At 39.5% G+C, this 20,656-nt stretch overlaps 1 pseudogene; it reads right to left on the bottom strand.

Moving 5' to 3' along the window:
• Positions 1-19,854, bottom strand: part of LOC143386460 (RNA polymerase II elongation factor ELL2 pseudogene) — a 45,682-nt pseudogene extending 25,828 nt beyond the window's left edge.
• Positions 19,855-20,656: the final 802 nt, after the last annotated feature.

The raw sequence follows: 20,656 nt of genomic DNA, 5'->3' as shown, positions 1-20,656 counted from the left end.
GAGCACTTGCCTAGCATGTGTGAGGCACTGGATTCGATCCCCAGCACCACATAAGAACAAATAAAATAAAGGTATTGTGTCCATCTACAACTAAAAAAAAAATTAAAGAATGAAAATTCTATTTTCATTTTGTGAAAATTCTATTTTCATGTTTGTCTATGTATTCTTTTGCTAATGATCATATTTCCCTGCCATCCATTGCCACTGGAGGGATCATCAAGGTATTGTATGAAAATAGTCTAAGTTTTGTAGCCACAATGAATATGAGAATATGATGGCAGACTTCAACACTCACATTTTAACCACACAGCCTACCTGTGTGGCAAACACCATTATTCACACTCCTAAATGGGGGAGCAGGGACATAGAGGTATTATATAACTTTCTAAAATTTCTAAAGTTAATAAACACCACAGCTAGATGTAAGTTGTTTAACCTCTATTTATTCACTGGTAAAAAGAGGGTCGGATTTTGTTTTTTCTCTTAAAGTCCCCCATCTATGTTTGTTATAAAAATTAAACCAGATGACATGTAGCGAGTGCCACCTGAGCAGACACTGACAGGCACTCAATCCACCCCTAGTAGCTGTGATTATTATAGAAGCATCAGAGTTTAGCAACCAAGTGACTTCTCACCCATAAATCCTCCAATAAAACTTCTCAGCACATGGCCCTCCTCATGACCAGGGCTCACTGGCCCAGGGCTCCTAAGTGCATCCAGCTGAAGGCACCTGGAACATACACCTCTTAGGGAAACTGAGAGTCTAGTTTATGCTCTCGAACATCATATAGTGATGCCGACAGCCATTCAGGTGAAACTGTCATAGCACACAGCATCCCCAACAAGGTGGCTCCATCCTCTGCTGGAATTCTCCCAGTCACAGGGAACTCATTATCTTCAGGGTTTTAATTTCAGTGTTGTTTAGTTTTCTGCTCACAATGAAAAGCATTAGAAAAATCATCTCATCATAGAACCAAAGCTCCCACCCTGGGCTTGTATTTAGTGGTTGTTGTCCTCCTTCCAGACAATTCTTCCTCTCAGCAACTGTCTGGTCACTTTAACTCAATTAGAGGGTAAAAAGCCTCAGTTTCACTATCTACTTTGCCTGCAATATTGTTCCCAGAGTTTTCACAACCCTGGTTTCCTTCACTTGGCCATTCTCTTCTTTGTAATTGCTGGCTTTTAAAGATGGCATCTATAACTAACTGAAGTGCCTTGATGGAAGGTGGAGAGCCTGGAGAGGCCCTGGGGAGAGGCCCTCTTCCCTTATCCAGGTCTTTCTTTCATTGTAAGAGAACAATTGCTTTATTGACAGTCTCATGATACTGTTCTCTTACATGAGGCATTTGTATAAAACACCCAATGTCTTTTTCCCAGTAACTGAACTATGGAACTTAGAATTTATGTCTTTAAATTTCACATTCTCATTCCACATCTTCTCATGAAAAATATTTGTTGTTTGATCACATTTACAGCTATTGCACCAAACTGCCCTCTACAATTTCACACAGGTCACTGCAGAGAGAGACAAAGGCATGCAGACAGCCAGGCCCAAGGCCTGTAAAACTCTCTAGAGGCCTCCCTTCAAATCCTACTCCCAGTCCATCTTTAGTACCTCTCTTTTAGGAATAGCTAACTGATTTGCTTACTGTTCTGAGAACATGCTGGGCTTACTCCCCAGCTTTCATATCCATTTTTTTCTTCTTTTCTGGAATTTCCAATCCTATACTTTTTGCTACTCAAAAATCTACCTTTACAGGGATGGGTTGTGGCTCAGTGGTAGAGTGCTTGCCTAGCACATGTGAGGCACTGAGTTTCATCCTCAGCACCACATTAAAATAAATAAGTAAAATGTTGTGTCCATTTACAACTTAAAATATATATATTTTTGAAAAAAATCTACCTTTCCTTCAATTCCTGTCATTTCCACAAAGGGTTACCAGTTCCCAAATAACTGCAGCATTCCAAGTTTAAAAGGTCAGAAAAGGATAAGGGGAAAGGCTGGGTGGTTAGTTAGTTTCTGGCTATGAGGACAGCAACCTACCTCATCCTTACTCTTCCCATCTCTCTTTTCTCCAACCATGCCCTAAGCTTCACGTCTCAATTCAGATTTTACCTGCTCCATAAAATTTCCAGAACTCCCCTACATAGAATGAATTAGTCTGATCTACTTTGCTCCTATATCTAAGAGATATCATATTGTGAGTATCTGTATTAAAATCTGATATCCCCAGGAGAGTGATCTTTTCCAGGGAAGAGCTATGTCTAAAGAACTGGAACATCCCAGAGTGATATTCACTCCATGCAATAAATCAATGCTTATAGAATAAATAAATGAATGGTAAATGTAAGAGACATCATAAAACAAGCATAAACCAAGATAGAAAGTACATGGCATTTGTTCGTAAACATATATATGTTAAGCATGTTTTGTTTTAAGAGGGGTCTCACTCTGTTAACCAGGCAGCTGATGAAAAACAGTGTGCTTAAGTGATCCTCCCAACATAACCTGGAGCAGCTGGGAGTGCAGCCACATTCCCCTTCATGACAGCTAAGTAACTTCTTGGTATTAGCCTTTGTAGGATCAGTTGCAAACAAATTCTCAAAATTTGCATGATAAGTAGTAGAAAAATTTTCTCACACTCATGCTTGACCAAAGCACATTATTTTAATCTACGCAAAACAATAAAAATGTCAACTCCCTTTCATTTATCTTTTTGTTATCCTTTATTTGGGAAAATTAGCTGCAAAACTTAATAAACTATGATATTCATAGGTAGGCTTTAGCTATTCCATCTAAGACTATGTTATAAAGTATGACACCTATTAAATATATTTTAATATTATAAAAAATAGTCATAAATTTTCATTTTAAAAATTGACTTTAGGAGAATGCTTTTAAAAACTCTGCCAGTCATGGTGGCAAAGGCTTGTAATCCCAGCTACTTGGGAGGATGAGGCAATAGAATTGCAAGTTCAAGGCCAGATAGGGAAATTTAGTGAGAACCTATAATAAAATAAAAAATTAAAATGGCTAGGGATGTAATTCAGTGTTGCAAGCCATCCATGGGCTGTGTGTGGGAGCTATGCACATCTAAGCGTAAGAGGGGACTGGTCTGGAATTGGGAGATGATTGAGCTGTGTGATGCATGAATCCCTTTCCTCTTGTTCTGCCTGTGATCCCACACAGCACCTGAGATGAGTGTGACTAGCCAAGATGTAAGTCAATCTGCTGACCACACACATCATAAAGCAAGACTCCACTATTGAAACCCTATTTCTTGCCTTATTTGGTGAAGAACATTCCATAGAACCTCCTTTGTGTGTGTACCTCCTATAAAATAAAAAGAATCCAGGTGTCTAGCATAGAGCTGACATTTGGGGTCGCAGTGCAGTCCCACCCTCCATAATAGAAACTCATGTTTGTATGCTGTGTTGTTTCTTTGCAATTCTCTTCATTATTCATATATCCAGCTCCTTTGAACCCAGTTCATCTCACCAGCCCAGCCAGCTGGGGTTAGTTCAGTGATGAGAATTATCCAAGGGTTCAATCCCTCGCACTGCAAAAATTAAAATTAAAAAAAAAGTATACCAATTTTCTTTTCTTTGTTTGTTTTCTTTTTATCTTTTCAACATAGCAATCATCTGTTTCTTCTTAATCAAGATACTGGCAAAATTATATTTTTCTAGCTAAGTCCAGAGAAGTATCACCAAAGCACCACTGAGAGAGGAACTGTCATACATGAGCTATCTATCATTTAAATTATCCTACGAAACTGATTTTCAGAGCACATCCAAGCAATTTGGGGCAAAATTTATGACTATTTTTTATAATATTAAAATATATTTAATAGGTATCATACTTTATAACATAGTCTTAGATGGAATAGCTAAAGCCTACCTATGAATATCATAGTTTATTAAGTTTATTAAGTTTTGCAGCTAATTTTCTGATTTTCAAGTGCATAAAGATAAACAGTTGCCTAATTGAGAAAATATTTTCCTACTTACAGCATTTATTGCTACAAATATTTCAATCAAGACAACATTTCATTCACATTTCTTTGTAAAAGGCATACACTGGTTTCCATGAAAAATATCAAGAAAACTAAAATTTACAATAAATAAAAGCACCTTGAAAGTTGGAATAACTGAAACAGCATTGCTCTTGACATTAATTCTTAGGTTCTATTTTCATATGTAACTCAGTACCTATGTGTTCTGAGGCTCACACTAATATTATCATCCATATAATAATGCTTCATAAACTATGATGTGCCAGAGAAATAATGACGACAAAAACCAAATAAATAATGACAAGACCAAAACCACCAAAATCTAAAATATGTTTTAGCAACAATAAAACCTGTATGAATTGACAAAAGGTAATAGTGGGGTGGGACTTACTATTTAGTAAGGGGTATCATTATGGAAAGGTGGTATTTGAATTGGATCCTGAAAAGCATTTTAACTATGGAGAAGGAAAAGGCATCCTAATTTTTTAAAAAAAATAGCACAGACAAAGGCAGAAAGGTAGCAGCAGAAATATTTTTAATTGGATTACTTCAGAACCAAACTAACCAACAGGAGGGATTATTTAGAGGGAGATATAATGAGCAAATTTGGACAGATAAGGGTTAAGGACTTTGTGTGTGTATGTGTGTGTGTGTGTTTTCTGGGGACTGAACCCAGGGGCACTTAACTACTGAGCCACATCCTCAGCCCTTCTTAATTTTAATTTTGAGACAGGTTCACACTAAGTTACCCAGGGCCTTACTGAGTTGTTGAGGCTAGCATTAAACTTGTGATCCTCCTGCCTCAGCCTTCTGAGCCACTGGGATTACAAGCATGCCCCATTGCACCCAGCTGTTAAGTTATTTTTATAAAAGTTCTAGAATGCTAAATTGAAAAATCAGGATACTTGAGCAGCAAGGAAGTGAGGCCTATGACAAAAACAGGTCCCCTGTATCAAGAGGTTCTACATTTGTGGTTTTAACCAACTGCACATTGAAAATATTAAAAAAAATGTATTTGTACCGAACAGGTATAGACTTATTTCTTTTCATAATTCCCAAACAATATGGTATAATAACTATTTACATAACATTTATATTAGGTTTTAGAAATAATATAGAGATTATTTAAAGAATATGGGAGGATTTATTGATTAAAGAACTTGAGTATCTGTGGATTCTGGTATCCACAAAAGGCTCTACAACCAATGCCCCCTGGATACAGAGGGAGTCTTCTATACTATTTCTTTTTACTATGGGCTCTGCAGTGTTGCTACATATTTCCCCAGAGTTAAATCTGTCCTTGCATGTTTTGTACCCTGGTGCTTCATTTGCATCACTATTACTATGCATTAGGGCCATTAAAGTTACTGAAAAGCAAGTGCTTGCAATACCATGACAGTGTAAAAGTAACTAATGGGAAGGTAGCATATACAACATGGATACATTGGCCAAAGAGATGACTTACACCCCTGGACAGAATGGAGTGGAATAGGTTGGAGCTGTTTATTTCTAGAATTTCCAGTTAATATTTCCTGACAACAGTTGATAGCAGGTAGCTAAAACCATGGAAAATGAATCCATGAGTAAGGGGGGGACTACAGGAAGATTAAGCTGGGCATATTCGTGGGAGGGATAGCACTCTGCTCATTCTTTCATTGTCATATCTCCTCTGATGAAGGGAGATCATTAACAGAACATGAAGTGGAGGTCCAGGGGAAAGGGGTAAATATAGAGACATTCAGAAATGGAAATAAACAGGACATTGAGACTGGATGCATAGGCGATGAAAGATAAATAGACAAAGATGACAGCAAGCCCTCCAATATAACCTGAGAATGTGAATTACAGAAGTGGGGTAGGGAGACAATGAGGTTGAGTGTCTTATTAGAGAAAGTGAAGGGTTCATTTTTGCACATATTTAGTCAGAGACAAAAGTGACATGTTCAATGTCTTTTAAAGGATAAGGGATTAATTTCATCAATGAACCCAAAGGAAATACATAGGGAGGGAATTTCAAAAAAAATAACATTTATCAACCAAGGCTAATGTCAGGAATACAAAATGAGATCAAAATTGGTAGAGTTAAGAAATGTGGTTAAAAAATGATCACAGAAAAAAACCAGGTGGCTCTCTTCCAAAGGCTAATAAGTTCAGGAATCTAGGCTGGGAAATGGTTACAAGAGGGCAAGGAAGTTTGTGAGAGAATTTACACAGAACCTATAGGAGGCAATGAGACTCCAGATGAGTCTTCTGCATCCTTTTCAACAAGAAACACATGCCTACAGCTGATAGCATGACCAGAAAGAAAGTAAGAGTACCCTTTTGTTCCTTAATGAGTTCTGTGGATTCCACCAACAGACTCAATTCTTTTATTGCAGAAATTACAGCAATCACAGATCAAGATCTATTACTGCAAAAAATAAAGACATCTGAGCCTCTGACAGTAGCAAACTTTAATTATATCTTTGGACCCGATGGATGAGGTGAAAACAAAACAAAATTATTAAGGACATTAAAAGAAAACAAGTAGCTTCACATAAATAAGTTTCTTGCATTTCAGATCTTCCTTGGTACACACGTGTTCATGTTCACAAATTGGCACTTAGAAAATAACCCTCCATAGCTCATCATAACAAAGACCTTTGGAAAATACATCAGTGCCCTGTGGGAATCCTCAAAAGACTTAAAAATATTAATTTCTATAACATCTTTATTTCCCAAAGTAGCTTACTTCCTTTCCCACATCAAAAGTATTTCGCACTAATCATGCTTGGCTTTTGCTTCACTCAGATACATGGAAAATAAATTGACTTTTTCTTCTAAGTTGTATCAAAACTTTAACAATATCTTTTCCACTACCAGAATTTTTTTCTTGCTATCAAAAAGTATTACTAGGTATTAATATCTGGGCTTAATATCTGCTTATAAATGCAATCTCCTGGATGATTTTATTTCTTTTTTGGGTTCCTTTGGTTAGACTTTTTCTAATTTCATTTTGTCTCTGCATCTCTCACCACTTTTCTATTATTGATATTATCTACTCTGTTAAACACATAGCATTTATGGATCTGACTCAAGTTTATAACCCTTTATTAGACCTCTAATTTCTTTCCAATATATGATAATTATTTCCAGGGTTTTTCTCAACAAAAGGTTTTTTAAAAAATATTGCCTTACCTTAAAATACTGAGCACTAGTCACATTAAGTCATTCAAATGACAGTAATTGAACACGTACTAGGTGTTCAGCATATGTCTAGGGGTTGAGCAAAGAGCAATTAAGTATGAGTCGCTTCCCTAATGAGTTCACTTTCTAGTGGAGAAAGCAGACATAAACAAAATGATTAAGATAATGAGTGTGTCAGTAAGTGCTTCAGAGAAATTAAAGCAGGAAAGGTGGTTGGGAGTGTTGGACTAAAGGTGGAATGATTATAACCTGGAACACAGAGATCGGGGAGCCATCTTTAGCAAAGACCTAAAGGAAGCAAAGTAGTTGGACTTAAAGGTACCCAGGAGAAGAGCAGCCCCAAACACAAGGCAATAGTGCAAAGGCCCTGAGATAGGAGCATGGTGCCATGTAGAGCATCGGCAAAGAGGATGTAGTGATTAGAAGAAAGTAAGAGGAAGAATTGCAAGAAATGAGGTCAGAAAGGAAATGAGTAAAGGTGCAGATGATACAGTCTCACAGACCACCAGAAGGACTCTGGCTTTTGCGCTGATGGAAATGAGAAGTACAACCAGCCCTGAGTATATATCTGAGGATTCTGTGTCTACAGATTCAACTAAGCACAGATGAAAAATATTTTTTAAGAAACCTCACATCTGGACTAAACACATAGGACTTCTTTTCCCTGTCATTGTTCCATAAACAATACAGTGCAATGACTATTTACATAGCACTTTTGTTAGGTATTAAAAGTCATCTAGCAGTGACTTGAAGTACACAGGTGGGTGTGCCTAGGTTATGTACAAATGCTGAGCCACTTTACCCAAGACTTGAGTCTCTGTGGATTTGAGTGTCTGCAGGAAGTTCTGGAATCGATTCCCTGCAGACAACAAGAAGCCACAGATAGTTCAGAGCACACTAAAATGGCCTAAAATGTTCTAAAAGAAACACTCAGGATATTGGATTAACCTGTGGCTACAGAGACACCAGAGACAAGGCAAGAGACAGCAGGTTCCAGGGAAGCCAAAAGACTAGGATAACAGCAGAAGACAAAGGTGGCAAAAAGTGGTTAAAGTCTGGATGTTTTTTAAAGATAGAACTAGAAGGATTATTCTGCTATTAGATGAAAGATTCAAGAAAAAAAGATTTAAGTTTTTTATTGCCTGGGTAAGATCAGGGGCAATTAAGGGAGCAATCAGGAGTTCTGTGTTGGCCATAAGTCTGAGCTGCGTACTGGACATCCAGAGGGACAGACAGGAAGACAGGATGGAATCTCAGGGTGATCACCAAGGGAGTCAGTGTCAGTAGGGGAGAGAAGGGGTGCAGAGAATGATTCCTGGGGAATCAGGAGGAGGTCAGAAGGAGATCAGAAGAGTATGGTATCCTGGAAGCGAGTGTCCCAATGAGATGTGGGTTGAATATTTCTTTAGGTCAAGCAAACCAGGACTAAGAAGCCAATCACTGGATTTAGCAATATGAAACTCCTTGGTGACTTTGGCAAAGGCATTTTTGAAGGAATGATGGAATGAAAGCCAGTAGGGCTGGATTCAAAAGGCGATGGGAAAAGCTGGGGTTGTGGCTCAAGGGGTAGCATGCTTGCCTGGCATGCGTGCGTCCCAGGGTTCGATCCTCAGCACCACATACAAAGATGTTGTATCCGCCGAAAACTAAAAAAATTAATATTAAAAAAAATTCTCTCTCTCTCTCTCTCTCTCTCTCTCTCTCTCTCTCTCTCTCTCAAAAAGACAATGAGAAGACAGTAATGTGAATTTTTGGGTTTTCAGTCCAGCTCTGTTCTTTATTCTTGGGGTATGGTAAGGGAATTCTGCTTTCTTATGTAATCTCCTTTATCTTCATTGTACCTGAGGATACCGTCCATCTGGGTTATCACCACAAGAACTAATCATGACAGTAATAATCTCTGTGCTTCCCTTAATGAGAAAAAAGCATTTCAAGTTTCTCTCACCTATACTGAGACAGACTTCAGAGTGAGAGCATGTATATGTTCTCTCTCAAGTTAGGAGAAAAACTTTTTTGATTCCCATTTTTTCTCCTATAACATTGGGGGCTCAGCTCCCACACCACAGGACTTGTGTGCAGGTTACTGATAAGGATTATAAATTCCTATTACATGGGAGTTGCATATTGGTTATTTTCTCCTTTTTTCTAATGAGCAGTGGAAGAACAAGAAACCATATTTCACTGCACCAAGGAGTCAATTTTAACTCTCCCCTGCACAGTACATTTTAGAAAAAACAGGGTTGGGAGGTAGTCTTTTTTCAAAGATTCATGAATCTGGAGAATTAGAGTAAACCATGAGACGAGAGAATCAAAAAATCCCTAAGCACATTCAAGTACAGAAAAAGCCTGTTTTTTTTCCCTCTGTTTTATTTCTGGCCACTGTGGCCCATCAGCAAGTCTCTCTCTACTGGTGGTCTTCCAATTACATCATAAACACATTTCAGTTCTCAACTCGTTTTCTTTTCCTCTGTCATCTCAGAGCTCTTGAAAGCAGTCACACCATTTAAAGTACAGGAATCAAGTTTCTAGGGACACACTGGAGAACATTATTTATCTCAATTCTTGACTGACATGCATATGAATGCCCTGTCATCCACCTCCCTGTATTTCTCAACCCTACCTACAAATTAGAATTACCTGGGGACCTTTTAAAAAAATTGATTCTTGTCATTCTTAGGTACAAGGTAAAAAAATCCAATCTCATAGATGTAGAGAGCAGGACAATATTAGAAGCTGGGAGGAGGAGAGGAGAGAGATAGGGAGAGGCATGTTAATGGGTACAAAATTATGATTAGATAGGAGCAATAAGTTTGGGTGTCCTATAGCACAGTAAGGTATCTAGAGTTATCAATTATTTATTGCATGTTTCAAAACAGCTAGAAGAGATTATTTCAAATGTTCCCATCACAAAAAAAGGGATACATGTTTAAGGTGATGGGTATGACAATACCTTGATTCATTCATTACATATTGTATCAAAATATCACCCTATGCCCCATAAATGTATGCTATTATTTGTACCAATTAATTTTTATTTTAAATACCAATTACCCCTTGCCTCTCTATTATGAGATTCTAACGAAAATGATCTGGGGTGACCCGGGCATATATCCCCCACTGAGTTAGTCCTTCCCACATTTGTTGGACTTAATGGGTTGACCTCTCTCCATCTCCACTGTGCCCAGCAGAACCATTCCACTCTCTTGCTAACCCTCCTCATCAAATGACTCCTCTGAATCAAGGCTCAGTTCTTTGATTCCCTTGCTCTAACACCTTACCTAGCCCCTCACTGTCTACTAAATTAATTCTAAATTCCTACTTTTGGCTTTCAAGGCCATCCAGCTTATGGCCTAGAAGGCCTTGATCACCCCAATCCCATTCTGCACCCCTACCATCCACCAATCTGCAGTCAGACCATTTCAATCACAGTTCTACCAAAGCAAAACCCGGGGGTGAGACACCCTTTCCAACAATTCCCATCAAAAGTAATAATCTACTCAAAAGTCACTGGCTTTCATTCTGTGTTACCAGAGAGATATATAAGAGATAAATATGGTCGAGCCTGTAATTCCATTGGCTACGGAGCTGAGGCAGGAGAAGCACAAATTCAAAGCCAGCCTCAGAAACTTAGCAAGGCCCTAAGCAACTTGTGAGACCCTGTCCCAAAATAAAATATAAAAAGGGCTGGGGATGTGCTCATTGGTTAAGTGCCACTAGGTTCAATCCCCAGTATACACACACACTCACACACACACACACACACACACACACACACATACACAAAGAGAATCTGTCTAGCTTAGGTAAATAAGTAGGTGCCTAGGTAAATAAGCACACTGGCTTCACATAGTACAGACAGTACAGGCCTCACTAGGTCAGAAGATGGGTAAAGTGAGCTGAGCACCTGCAGCCTGTATTGACCCTGACCTCCTGACATGAGGTCTGGGTAAACTAGTGGATGACACCAATTGTATCCCATTGCACAAGAGGATAATGATTTGATACTGATATTTTTTACATTACTTACTTCGAAGTCAAAAAATTATTACCTATGGATGAAGAAAACATGAGTTTATAGCTACTAGTATGAGAACTCAACTCCAAAATTTTTTTATGTAATTTTCCCAAACTAGTATCCCAGCCCAATCTTTGTAGGAGGTTGGTGGGGCTGAGAACTGCAAAGTGAACTATCAGGCTTTATTTGTAAATTGGTTCCATCAGAGACACAGAACCATGGAAATAGATTAGGGGTATTGTTATTGTTGCTGGGATAATTAATTCCATGTTGTAAAAAGACAGATGATCCTTATAATATTTCTTTCTATAAATAGGAATAGCTCTCATTTGAGGTTTTGAGGCTTGGAATTTTCTATTCACTTCTGAGTTTGTCTTGGGGTGGAAGCTTGATGACTAAATAGTATCTGGACTTCACACTGCCTTACATGAAGTTTAGGGGCTATAGTTCCAAGGAACAGCTATTAACCTGACTAGAAACAACTGTTTCTCAAATGCACACATCAAGTTAATAAACACAATCATTTTGCACTTTGGTTTTTCTACAGTGAGGGTGACTGGTTTCCCCTCTTGCTATTTTCCCATATTTTCAGAACTGTTAGACAAATCATAACAATAGTATAAACAATCAAGGGCAAGAAATATTTAAGGGCCTGTGGACAGAATTTTTTTAGGAAACAAATCTAATCTCAATAGAGACTATTCTTATATCAATGTCATCATATTATGCTAAAATGTAATTATGTAGATGAAATCAAGACTAAACACACATCCCTCTGAGCAGGGAATGGGCTCTTGCCCTATGATCAATGCTCCAAAAATCAGAATTAAGAAAGAACCCCATTTAGTTCATGGTTCATTAGCTACAAAAGAAAAGTCAATTCATTCTGCAAGCAGCTTCCTGATGTCATCCTTCTTATATACATATTCAGACTAATGACTAGGAAACAAAAAACCCAGGCAAGTCAGCCAGTAATGCTGAGGCAGGGTGATCCAATGAGAGCAATCTTGGAATTTGGGGGGGGGGGAAGAAGGCTGGTCTGCAGACCCTGAGAGCAGGACCTCCTTGGTCCTGCACAAGCTAGGCTATGTTTATGTTTTATGCAGTTTCTAGGATTCCTGGCTTGTGCTCACCCTTAGTAAACAGGAACAACTTTTGAAGGTTATAGCCTGTCCCAAGTTAGGAAGGGCAAGGAGAAGGCTTCTCTGTATGCTGTGTGGACTGCTAGAGAAGCCTGGGTGAGGAGGCCAGGGAGGTGGGGAAACAGTAAGCCAGGAGAGGGATCCAAGGAGAAACATAGCCACACAGATTCAGAAAATCTTGGCCTGGCAAATTCTTCCCAGAGGAGACCCCCATTCAGTACCAACTGTGGTGGTCTCAGACCTGCTTATTATTGAAAGAACCAGTGTCCCCTCACAGTTGATTCCTCATTACCTAGAGAAGAAGTCAGAATTCTCAAGAATGGAACTTTTCTCAAGCTGGACTGAACTTACTTGGTCTCCTACCAATACCCCCAAACACAGGATATTTTATGTCCAGTCATGAAGACTGTTTCAGCAGCCCAGGGTGCCAAGCTCTGCCATAACAATGACACACTGCACATGCTGCTGGGGAACAGTCAATTCTCCTTCCAATTTAGCACATTCCTCCCCACATTTGCTGGGTCAGTTCATGGTCACCTCTCCCTCACTCCTAGTCTTGGGGACTCCTATAATGCTCCCATGTCCCCTTGCTTATTACTCTAATATTGCTCTTGCCACACAGCATCATGGTTATCTGTGCATTTTTCTTTTTTCTTCCAAAAAATCATGCACTTACTATGGATAAAACCAAGCCTGACTTTTCTTGGCATCCCCAGTGCCTAACAATAAGCTATAATTGTCTCCTAGGGTACTATAACAAAATATCAGAAACTGAGATCCTAAAATCAAACTTATTTCATCCCGTTTCTGAAGGTTAGATGTTCAAGATCAAGGTGTCAACAGATTTGGTTTCTGCTGAGACCTCCTTCCTTGTCTTGCAAATGGCCACCGTGTGTGTGTGTGTGTGTGTGTGTGTGTGTGTGTGTGTGTGTGTGTGTGTCTGTCTGTCCTCCCAAGGGCTTGCTTCTCTGAGCCTCTGGTGTTTCTCTGTGTCTCCAAATCTCTTCTTTGAAGAATCTAGTCACACTGAATTAGGGTTCAGTGGAAGAGCCTCAATTTAACTTAATCACCCCTTTAAAAGCTCTATCTACAAATTCAGTTCCATTCTTAAGTACTAGCAGTTAGGACTTCAACAAATGAATCCTGGGGAGAGAATGACAATTCAGACCTTAGGCACAATGTGTTGAATCAATTGATATTTGTCTGGAAGACTCAGGTCATGACTGAAAGAGGTTGTTTTCAGATTCATTCAAACTCAGATTTGTTTGCTTTTGCTTTGTTTGCCAGTTTGTTTGTTTTCATGAGCACCCGTTATTTACAAAGCACCATGTTCAAGCCAAGAAAAGCCCACATAGGAAGTAAACTCACAATCCCTGTTCAATGGGAACTGTTCACTGGGAATTTACCTCAGAGAAAAGTGGTTTTACTAACTGATTTTGCTAAAGCACAAATATAAAGAAAGTGTGTTGTGCCTGGAAGAAGCCAAGGTGGGCAAACCACAGTCATAAAATTCTGCTCCCCCTGGCCCCATGTAAGAGTCCCTGGAGCTCCAGGGAGCACCATGTGAAGGAGCTAAGAGACTTGTAATTCCAGTGACTCAGGAGGCTGAGACAGGAGGAATAGTTCCAAACCAGCCTAAATAACTTAGCGAGGACCTGAGCAATTTAGTGACATCTTGTCTCAAAATAAAAAAAAAGGGGTCTGGAGATGTAGCTTAGTGGTAAAGCACCCTAGGTTCAATATCTAGTACCAAAAAAATTAAAAAAAAAATGAAAGAGCTGAGACACTATGTGCTAAGCCAAATCACATAGCAAATATGCAAATTCTTAGTGTAAACAATGAGGCACCAAATTAATTTTGGTAATTATTACACAGAATATAGAATTTTTTTCACTGTCTTAAAGTCAATTAGCACATCAAAAAGAGTACCATGAAAAGGACTACATTGACAGAATAGAAATACAAGAAGAGACTTGGAAATATAGAAAAGCATAGAGGAAAATATACAGAGAAAATTATATCTATTGACCATTCAAACTTGACTCTTTCTAACTGTAGTATCAGAGGAAATAACAGGAACTGCTTAAGGTCCTTCTTAGGGGCCAGGCCCTGGGCTGAGGACACAGCATGTGCCACTGCAATCTGGAGAAATGCTATTTCCCCTTTTTACAGATGAAGAAAAAAGAGGCCTGAGAAGTTTAGGAATGTCTTATGTTACACAATAAACTGGAGACAGGACTCAAATTCTAGAAAAATCTGAGGTCAATGCCTAGACAGACAACAAAGGTCAAAAATCTTATAATTATAACAAGACTCATAGCTGAAACACTTTATGTTAATATGCCTATAATGTGAATAACCACGTCTTCTGGTATGCCACGAACAATCCCTGTTTGAATCTGTTTCCAGTATAATCAGTGACAACCCTCCCTTTCTCTCTCAGAAGTGTAAAGAAGACAAAACATTAAATGGTTATCCTGCTTCAATGCCAGTGGCCCATGATGAAACTTGTCTACAGAATTTTCCACTAAAAAATAAAAATTGGAGGACCCCTTGTTCAAAAAGTGGGGGGGAAATACCAGTAAAGGTTTGGAAAAACAAAGTTTTTTTTCTTTCATATATCTGTTCTGCTGGTGCCCCACTGTCCCACCTGATCTCACTTGCAAATTAAAAGATAAAATCAGTAAGAATTTCAAGATGCAGGTAGCTGAGCATTGAACCCTGAGCTCAAAGCCCTGTACCACTGCGCACACCCATGAAGAGCCCTGAGTCTGCCCTTTCTCCGTCCACTCAAATGGGTCTGCGATCTTGGCATGCTGTGTCACTGGACTGCAAACAGGAAGCAGGTCACAACCTACTATTGTCCACACTCCAGACAATAAATACTGGATATTAGGCCTATGAAATCATTTGTCTAGAATAACTGTTTTATAGTATTTCTAATGCAACAAAAATTCATTTCCCAAACAGAACAAGATATAAAAGTAAATTAAGTAAATACAACAATAAATTAAGTCACTCTCTAGCATTTTATCAATGATCTCAAAAACAATTCATCTAGATTATGTAACCTACCCATGATCTCAAGTGAAAATTCAAAACACCTGAGAAGAAACAATAGTGCATTACAAAGTCTTTAATATCTCAATGCCTTATTGATGACATGATCCTGGTTTAAAGGCAGGTATATGTCTCATTTGAAACTTGTTGTGGCACAAATTCTGAAACTTAAGACCAATTGGGGGCAAGGGGAATTTGAATGTTCAGGATGATTGAGGAACTATCCTTAAAAATAGGGTTAGGAGGATGGAGGATGCATCAATTCATTGATTCATTCCATCACTCAATAAGCATTTATTGATCAGCTACAGTGTTACAAGAACTGCACATAATTTTGGGGAAGCACAGACAAGCAAAATATATATCCTGGTCCTCAAGGAGTGTATAGTAGAATGAGACAAAGGGAAACAAATAAGTGCATCAATTACTTTGTTTTCCAGAAGAAGTAAATATGGAGTCCTGTGGGTATAAAATAGGGAGTAGTAAATGGGGTAGAGAAGTAGATACAAAGCAGCGAACAATGCAGAAGGAGAAAACTGAGCCTTGAAATCACCAAGAACAAAAAAAGAACAAAGGCTGAGGCCTGAGAAAACATGGCACATCATGGGAAGGGCAAGTCATTCTGAATGAGGACAGCCACCTTAAAGCACAGAGCTTTTGCCAAACAATAAGTGTGTGCCTGGGTGCCTGGGCAACAACTAGAAAAAAGATGCATATGGAATGATACTATGGTACAGAGAGCTGAGCATAGGTCCTCTGGGGGATGAGGTAGGAGAAAAAGTATTTTATTTATTTATTTATTTTTGTGGTGCTGGGCATTGAACCTAAGGGCCTTGTGGATGTGAGGCAAGCACTCTACCAATGAGTTATATCCCTGGCTCCAAAAGCTCTTTTTAAAAAGGCCAAAAAAGGTAGAATTGAGGAAACAGGACTCAAAGATATTTAAGATTTTAGTAACAAATTTTCCTCTCTGGCTCTATAATCTGTTTTTCTTTTTTGTGGGGGTAGAGGGTGGAGCGGGTACCAGGGATTGAACTCAGGGGCACTTGACCACTGAGCCACATCCCCAGCCCTATTTTATATTTTATTTAGAAACAGGATCTCACTGAGTTGCTTAGACACTTACTGTTGCTGAGGCTGGCTTTGAACTCGCAATCCTTCTGTCTTAGCCTCCAGAACCCAGGTGCACACCACCAGCCAGGTAGTCTATGATCATTTTTTAATTTTTTTTTCAAGATTGTTTTTCGGGGGGCTGGGGATGTGGCTCAAGTGGTAGCGCGCTCGCCTGGCATGCGTGAGGCCCGGGTTCGATTCTCAGCACCACATACCAACAAAGATGTTGTGTCCGCCGAGAACTAAAAAAATAAATATTAAAAAATTCTCTCTCTCTCTCTCTCTCTCTCCCTCCCTCCTCTCTCACTCTCTCTTTAAAAAAAAAAAAAAAAAAAAAAAGATTGTTTTTCGGTGGAGTGCTGGGGATTGAACCAGGGCTTTGTGCATGTGAGGAAAGCACTCTATCAACTGAGCTATGTTCCCGGCCCACTATGATCTTTTATATATATATATAAAATGCCTTTATTTACTTATTTTTATGTGGTGCTGAGAATCGACCCTTGGTCTCATCCGTGCTATGCAAGCACTCTACCGCTGAGCCACAATCCTAGCCCACCACTATGATCTTTTAATCAAAGGGAATAATACCATTTGTGTTGCTCATTCGTGGACCTATAAGTAAAAATTTGTTGTTAGAACTAAAAATGTGTTTTCAACCTCTTCTTCCTTTTCCTAATAAAGTCATGCTTTATTCACATAAGTATGGCTTAAGGCAATCACAGAAATCTAAACCAATGATTAATCAAATATTTTGATTTGACTTAGGAATGCACTATCAATTCATTGCAACATATTTTTTCCTCTGTTAGAGTCTGTAAACAAGTCAGAATGGTGCCTGGCATTTTGCCAGAGAAATGTTAGAGTCTGTAAACAAGTCAGGATGGCGCCTGACAAAATGCCAGAGGGAGTGGTTTGTGAAGTAATGCCAGCGAGCCATTAAGTGTGGAGATTACTTATTGGTTGACTGCTGCATTTAGTTTATGCTAATTAGATAAGCTGTGTGAAATGTATAAATACTGCTCCTGTCCTACAATAAATGGCTCCTACTCCTGCTATATCAATGTACTCAAGTTGTTCGTCACTCCCCGGTTATTTTGCCCAACCAGCTGGACTGCGGCATTGCTCAATTTGTTTAATAGTATGGCTGATTTTTTTTAAATAATTTAAATTGTCTCTATTTCTGCTCATTCCCTTAGAATAGGCTTCTATAAGAGAAATTATCAAGCCAAAGAGTGTGAATATTTTTAAGCTCTTGGTACATATCAGTGAAGTCTAATATGAAAACTAGATTGATTACATCAACTACAGGTGACCAAGTAAATTCTTAAGGGTGTTAAAGTTGCTATAATAACTCCTAAAAGAGAAAACTGAATATAATAATTTATAATAGATTTTTGGCTTTGAATAATCGGTCATGACCAAAAATAAGACAGAGTAACCCTTTGTTTAAGGTGACATTCAGGTCAATAAGTGAATATGTGTATGTAAACATACACAAGCACAAATACTGGGTGAAGTGGAAGAGTTCATAATTTCTAAATAAGATTAAAAACAGTGAAATCATAATATAATCTTCTACATGTAAAAAGGAAAATACAATTTATTTTAGACTTCCCATACAATTTCACCTTGCTGTCTATATAGGAATAATAAGTTTTCAATTGTAATAATCATATGTTCAGATGAGAGGAAAAACTGATAAAGATCAACAAATCAATTTTTAAGGTAGATTATGTTAGTAGTGTATTTCTCCGGCTTAGCATTCTGCAGGGTACTTTTTCCAGCTATTTTCAAAAAGCAATTCCTCTTTAAGAAATAACTCAAATTCTTCAAAAGTCAAAAGACTTTATCACCCACAAAGTACTATGAAAGCTAAATCTGAAGCTACTAAAAATTAAATCTCCTTAAAAAAACTCTTTTCACAGTCCCTATGAGAAAGAAATGTAAAATCATCCATATATCACCAATTGCCAGGATATTCTCAAATACCTGAGCCATTACAAATAATAGGACTGAACTATACTGATTTTGAGAAATCAAGCAGTAGCCAACCTGTGCATTTTACATCATTTGAGACATCCTTCTTTCCTTCTTGACTCAGCCAAGAAGTTAATTTCCTCTATGGGGACTGTAAGCAGAAACTTTACAGATTTTATACAACTGGGCCGGAAGTTTGGCACTTGAAATATTTCCCTTCAGAAAGGAGGGTTATGGAACAGAGTGAAGGAAGTGGAAGGTTAGAGGATTTGAGTTGAGATTGCAAAGCTTCTTTAAATGATGCTGTCGCTGGCATCTGGGTGGACAGGAGCCAATCTTCAAGTTCTTTGTCTTGTCAGCAGTGAACAGGAAAAATGTACTGTTTGAGTGATGTCTCAGAAGTTACTTTAACTAAATTTTGTCCCTTCTGCCCTAAAATGAATGAAATATTTTCAAAGCACACTTTCAGTGAGTCAAATTGAAACCTGCAAACCAAGTTCGTGCCCAGTTCTAGGAAATCCTGTAGTTGTTAGACGCAAGTTTTATTATACCACTCTCATGGGCTCATGTGCATAGCAACAGAGCAGAGGATAGATTTAAACCAGGAGGAAGGAGATTGTAGGACCAAGGACAGGGAAGCACACATGTGGCTTTAATATCCAACAGCTGCGATAGAATGGTAACCCCCACCCCCTCAACCCCGCTGCTCCTTCTGCACCCGCCCTGCCAAGATGTTGCAAAGATTATCACTAAGGGGACTTCACTGCCAGGTTATCTGAGTAACTCCAGCTCCAGTAGATTCAAAGAATTTTTTAAAACTACATGTACCTAAATGCAGCAGATTAGATTTTAGTCACCAAGGCTTTATAACAAAATCTCCAGGGTTAGGAGATCTAGGGAGGGGGTGGAGGTGGGGGTCACACTGCAAACTGATCAAACTGCTATGGAGGAAATAAAAAGTGAGGGGAGATCAGGCAGCCAGGATTTCCCGCACAGGACGCCTTTCTTTGGAGCTTAACTTTTCAGATTCCCAGCTCTCCAAGGCCCTGATCACTCAGTTGGACTCTAACCATTGACAAATCCCTGCAGTGGATCACCGCGACCACAAACTCCCTGTCCCAGGGCAGATCGGATGTCCCCACCAGTCCCTTAGTGCCCATATAGACAATGCCCCGATTCTTCCTGCTCCAGCACCCACTCCCCTTCCCCGCCCCTGGGTCCCCCTGCGTCGTCGCAGCGCTGGGGCACTCACCAACACTAGGAACTCCAGGGTGCCCACGTAGTGCCACTCAGTCTTCTGCAGCTCGCTGAGAACGCAAAGGCGCAGCCGAAGCTGTTTCTCCATGTCCTTGGCGCTCTCAGCGCGGCCATCCCCTCAGCTCTCCTCGCTCATGGTGGGGGGCGGGCCTCGGGGCTTGCAGGCCTTGCTGCGCGCTGCCCCGTGCGCTTCTGGTGTTCTGCTCTTGGCCGCTAGAGAGGAAATTTGCCGCCTTGGCAAAGTCCGAGGAGGGACGGACGACTTTACATGCTGTGATGAGGATAGGGAGGTGGAACTCCGGGAATGGCGCAGGGCTCTGCACAGGAAACTCCTGGGAGAGCAAGCTCCCGCTGGGGCTCTGAGCGCCCAGCCCCCTTGCTCCAGCCTCAGGCGGCCAGAGCCCCGGAGTGTAGGCGGTTCCAGCAGCCAAAGCGGTGTCTTGGACATTGCTCCTGAGACTCCCGCCTGTTGTTAAGCTTTAATGGGTTTTTCACAAATCCTGAAAGCAAAGAAACAAGTCCTGGCAGTTACATAACTTGATGGGAACAAAAGTAACCCCGGTATTGACCCTCCCATGTTTGAAAAGAAACACATTGATTTCTGGTTTTATTCAGGCACAAAACAGGTTTGCATTTAAAAAAAAAAAAAAGAAAACTGAGAATATTTCACAGAACAGACAGACACCCTCCTGTCTGCACTTGGAAAGTCAATTAGCATAATAAATGAGGATGCTATAGGAAAGTGACAGCCCCTACCCATTCAATAAACTCCATATACAATAAGCATCACCCTTGCTCTGGGGTGTTTAGACATCTTTGCATGTCTATAACTTTTCTTCAAAGTCCACATAGTATGTAAATTCAAGGAGAGGCAGAATCTTTGTGCTAGT

This window comes from Callospermophilus lateralis, unplaced genomic scaffold, assembly GCF_048772815.1.
Source record: "Callospermophilus lateralis isolate mCalLat2 unplaced genomic scaffold, mCalLat2.hap1 Scaffold_101, whole genome shotgun sequence".
Classification (NCBI taxonomy): domain Eukaryota; kingdom Metazoa; phylum Chordata; class Mammalia; order Rodentia; family Sciuridae; genus Callospermophilus; species Callospermophilus lateralis.
Note: the sequence above shows the minus strand (reverse complement) of the source record. Positions and strands in the feature narration are given on the sequence as shown.